Source organism: Talpa occidentalis, unplaced genomic scaffold (assembly GCF_014898055.3).
Source record: "Talpa occidentalis isolate TD23 unplaced genomic scaffold, MPIMG_talOcc4v2.1 talOcc4.7, whole genome shotgun sequence".
In the NCBI taxonomy this organism is placed as follows: domain Eukaryota; kingdom Metazoa; phylum Chordata; class Mammalia; order Eulipotyphla; family Talpidae; genus Talpa; species Talpa occidentalis.
In genome coordinates this window covers 17,888,489-17,894,071 of record NW_023605083.1, presented here as the reverse complement: position 1 = coordinate 17,894,071, position 5,583 = coordinate 17,888,489, and the positions used below count along the sequence as shown (strand labels likewise).

Sequence of the window (5,583 nt, the reverse complement as noted above, 5' to 3'; positions counted from 1 at the left end):
ATATGTTTTCTTATTACTATCAGAGGGTCCAAATTCTAAGCAGTCTCTATCAGATGCACACTAGGATACTCCCCTTTGGGTACATTATGAGTCCTGACACACCTCAGCTATTACAAGTCACTAACAAAGATGGCAACTTAGATAACTGCAAAGGTTACCAGGAATATGGGCCTGCCTAATTGATGAGGTTTCTCTCCTCTGCAAGATCAGACTGTCAAGACTAAAAGAGGTGACTGGTTTATCGCCCTCTGCTTCCCTCAGCAGTGTATTTCATCAGTCTGCCTGTTCTGTTCGTCGCTATGGCTCTGGTGAATCCTCTCACCCTCCCATGCTTCTGACTGTACCCAGTGCATGTATAAATAAATCTTTAAAAAAAAAAAATTTACTACACTTGATCTTAGCCAAAAGGCCAAGAAACGATGGATGTTAAAAGTTAAAGAGAATCAATGCAGCAAGAGAAAATAATATATTTCTTACAAGAGAACTCTCATACATTATCATAAAATTACTCAGCAGAAACTTTGCAGAAGAGGGTGGAATGAGATGTTAAAAGTGCTGATAATTGTCAACTAAGAACTTGAACCAACAATGTTGTTTTTCAGAACTGAGAGTGCTCTACACAAACACAGGTAAGGAATTTATTACTAGGAAACTGGCCTTACAAAAAATGTTAAATAAACTTCTTTGAGTTGAAATAAAGAGTTGCTAATGAATAACATGAAGCATATAAAAATATAGAATTCATTTGTAAAGATATAGTTATGTAGAAAACACTCTAATATTACAATGGTGGTAATAAGGTATCTGAAGGTATCTAAAATAACTACAATTTCAAACATTTGTTAATGATGAATTAAAGAGGTAAATTGTGACATCAAAAAATGTATAACTTTATTATGTCTTCAAAGTTAGGATGTTAATAGCTTAAAACAGACTGTCATATGTGTCTTATGTAAGCCTCATAGAAATTACAAAGCAAAAACCCATAGTTTATGCAGAAAAGCTAAAGACAAAGGACCTAAAACATACCACTACAGAAAATCATCAACTCAGAAGGAGAATAAGAAAGGAGGTAAGGAACAATGCAACTGTAAAAAGTAGAATATATATAACGAAATGGCAATAAATAGCCCTCACCAATCAATAACAACTTTAATGTAGATGCAGTCTATCTTATCTATTCAAAAGACATAAAGGGATTCTGCTATAGATGTCTAATACATGATTTGTTTGATTAGAAGACATACAATTCATGATGGCTGGCTTGCTGTTCTATGATTATGTGTTTAGTGTCTATTTGGGCCTACTATTGGTCAGGAACTGCTGTTTAAATTGATAACAGTATCTACTAGAAATCAGCATAGTCTTTCTCCAAAATGTTTAATTGTTAATTCTGTGAGTTCCCTATTGAGGCAAGGCAAAGACTGTATCTAGCATCTATATTTGATAAAAACACTAATGTTTTTACTGTGTGTTTGCTGTTTCATGTGGCTCAAGTAGAAGATGGGTTTATGTGGTAGCCCAGACCTACTATAGAACACTTTGTAGTTATTTTGGCCTCAGATTTTACTGAAAATAGAAAGCTTTATAGGGTATATTACAAATGGATCTGAAAAACATGACTGAATAAAGTTGATAATGCCTCCAAATTCAAAAGGCACCCCCCCATAAAATATCTGCCTTTTTGTAATAAGTGGTATAAAATTCAGCAAATTTTACCTCATTTTAAAACTCACTTATCTTCACAAGACATTGGATGCCTATAACTTTCATCAATATGAAACCTTTGTAAGGTGAGTTTTTCTCTGGAATTCATGTTTTAGGAAGGAATCTTGTTTGCTTGCTACTTCTAATTCACCAGGAACAATTAACAGAATCTAATTAATGTATAGGTTTATATTTTACCTGATATGAAGATTATCAAGGATTTTCCTCACAATACTCTGAAAAAGAATTACTTTACCTCCTGTTAAGATAATGAAGGTATTAAACTGCTTTTGTCATGTAAAGACAAACTACTTGTGATTCTCTCTCTGATATGCATGGAAATGAAAGGTTTATTTAGGTCAATAGCTGCAGATAGCTATGTACTAGGTAACAGGAGCTGCATTAACTTGTTAAAAACACTTTATCTGGATCCACAGTTCAGACTGGCCCAAGAATGACACTACATTTAAAATAATTTATCATTATTATCCATCTGGTTTGTGCACTGGCAAAAACACGATTCTAGTGGTGATACATGGTGGAATCATCACCTTTGAATCTCTAATATTGTGTCTGCAACTCTTCTAGAGATGTGATATCACTATTGTCTTACTTTCTAACTGCCAACATTTTCCAAACTGGCTACTCTGTTTTAGAGGACCACTTACAATGTACAAATGTTTGAATTTCTCCACACTCTTTGCCAGAATTTTTGTTTTCCACTTTTTAAAGATATCCTAATACACAAAGTAATATCTCATGGTTTTGATTTATATCTCCTTAAAAACTAATGATGCCAAACTTATTGGTCATTCACTGCTTGGTTATTTATATTTTCTTTGGAGAAGTGTTTCTTCAATTCCTTTAGCCATTTTTAAATTGGATTGTATTTTTTGTCTCTAAATAGTAAACACTGATCATAATAATCTCATTTCACAGCAAAGTAATAATCAGAAAATTAGAATTTTTATATTATGGTGGGATAAGCTTATCACAGAATTTATTCACAATAATAAAAATTTAAGGTAAAGCTACAACAGTAGTAAGGTTTCATATTGTTTATTTATTAGCTACACAATGAAAGAAATTTATAATAGATAGTTAATTAAATACTCTTTAACTGAAGCAACCAAAAAAATCAAGAAAATAAAATTGTTCAGGAATATGAGGCTGTCAGGGAGTAAGCCTATTGATGAATACAGAACAACTGAGTGCAATATCAATAGTTGGAATTATTGTGTGGAAATAATGTGTGGAACAATAAAAAAAGACTTCAACAATTCAACAATTTTGCAAAGATATCAAAAAATTAATGGGATTTAAGAGCATAATAATTATATGCTCTATTTCACAAAGTATAGTGAGGAGAAAAATATGCAACTCTAGCATACCTTATTAAATTGGTAGCAGTGTATAAAACCATTATTAACTTCATGTACTTTTATCACACTAGAAGTTCAATATCTTGGGTTGTCCCACAACAATCTTTAATGTTTTATCAATGGTAAAGTTTTCTTTATAACAAATTGAGCCCCATTTGGAATTTTCTGAATTGGGAGAACCATTTTCAACCTTTATTATTTATCAGTGAATGGTTTTGGAAATTAGCCTTTATAAAATATTTGAGTGAATGCAATCTAAAATTACAAAGTAAAACCACTTATATGTGAAATTCATACTGTGGCAAAGTCACTTTGACAGTGACTTTTAAATCACAAGTAATGTCAAGTTACTTAATACACTTTTATGATGTTACATGATAAAAAAAGAAAAGAAAAAAGAAAAGGTTCTCCCTTCCAAGAAAAATCTCCAGCAAATATATTTTCTAAGTTCAAATTACAAGTCAACTGCCTTTTTCAGATCCTTGATACAGGCACAACAAAATTTTTCATCATTCAAAATTCATTTACCTGTGTAGTTGAGGAGCTTCTACCTAACATTAATTTGGAAGCTATTGATCTGTAAGTGATGGCATACTAAATAGTACATACACAGAGAAAAATTTCATGAAATCCTATAATTGCCTTACTTTTACAATTATCATTACTTTCAAATGATAAATATGCTCCATTAAACAACATGCTCATATACTGATAATGGAATTTAGTGATATTTATCTATTTGAAAAGCTATATTCAAAGATGACATATGAAACATCTGATTATAGATCAGTATCAGCAGATGAAGTTTTTCAATCGATTTTGTTAAGAACGCTGACATTGACCCTAGTTGTTTTGCCAAAAAATAAATGCAATTTAAAAGTTTTATATTCTCAATTTTATCAAATATAATTTTGAGTTTTTTTCTCTCAATCAACACATCTACATAATAATATTGATTTGCCACTTAGCCCAAAAAACCTAAAATTTTATTATCTGGTCCTTAAAAGAAAATGTTCATTCCATTTTTGCTACTTTTTGTATAAAGAAAAAAGACAAATAAGAAAGAAAAAATACATATATCCTAAACCAGTCAACCAGGAATCATCTAACCAGCACTAGCTATGCAATATGTTTGGTAGACACCTGTCAAGAACTAGAAAATGTAACTTTGCATTAAACAACTTCTTTTTTGCTCAGTATTATTCCGTACCTAATTTGAATTGATGTTTGCTCAAATGAATTTTTTTTAAGATTTATTTATTTATTTATACAAGAACCGGGGTACAGGCCAGAGGTGGGTATGTGTGAGATGATTCACCAGAGACAGAGTGGGGAACAGAACAGGCAGACTGATGAAATACACTGCTGAGGGGAGCAGTAGGAGAGATAGGAGAGGTCTGCTGTGCCATGTTGGACCCTCGCTGGCCAGTGGGATAGAACTGGCACTGCAGAGGCTGCTTCACAGTGCTGTGCTCAACCGCCTGAGCCACCACACCACGGGAGGCCCTCAAATGAATTCTTAAATGTTCTAATTTGCATCAGTTTATTTTTTTAACAGCAGCTATCAAGGAGCTCTTAATTAAGAAAAATAGTGCTATGAAAAAATTCACTTCATATGAAGGCAACATACTGACTAAAAGTGAAGAAATGGAAAGAGACACCTCCATGCAAATGAAAATAAAAGACTGTCATCAGAATGGTGGATACCAACTGCAGGGAGAAGCATGGTGAGGGAATGAGTAGGGGGATTAGTAGGTTGGTGGTGGATAATAACTAGGTATTTCTTGGTGGGTGTGGTATGATATACACAGTTGTAGATATGAGAAAACATATACCTGAAACCTATGTAAAATGTAAACCTGAAAATGTATACCTGAAATGTATACCTGTATACCTATTAGTAGTAAACTAGTATTACCTTAATAAAATATAGATTTTTAAAAATTGAACAAACAAAATATTTAACTAGAAAATGGTGAATTCAAGATGCTAACTATTTATTGTACACATGATACAATGCAGTCAGTGGTGGCAAATAGAGGAGAGTATAGCCCTGTTTGGTATCATTGGAGCAGCTGTTTTCTATAAAGTAGCACCTGGAGTAATATTTGTTGGAAATCAGAATTTTCTAGGTAGAAAAGGGTTGGGGAAATCAAAGAAGCTTATAGATTCAGGTTGCAATTATGATAACAAGTCACAAATATATTTTCTCTGAGTTTGTTCTACTAGTTATTCAACTAGAAATATTGCTGACCAAGTTGTGCACACCCCAAACATCTGAGCTCAACATTATAATTCATGATGTGAATTTTACTAACAATGCAGGTCATCTTACAGCTTTCAATTTTAACTAATTGTGTTGGTAACCTCATTCTAAAATCATTTGTGTCTCTCTAGCTACCAGAGGGCATATACAGTTAATTTATGAATATAAAAATATACTAAAATTCATGATCTTAAAAAAAAAACTTATTAAAATGGAGTTTCTATATTT

At 32.4% G+C, this 5,583-nt stretch overlaps 1 pseudogene; it reads right to left on the bottom strand.

The window, feature by feature from the left end:
* Positions 1–335: 335 nt before the first annotated feature.
* Positions 336–421, bottom strand: LOC119233220 (U2 spliceosomal RNA; annotated as a pseudogene).
* Positions 422–5,583: the final 5,162 nt, after the last annotated feature.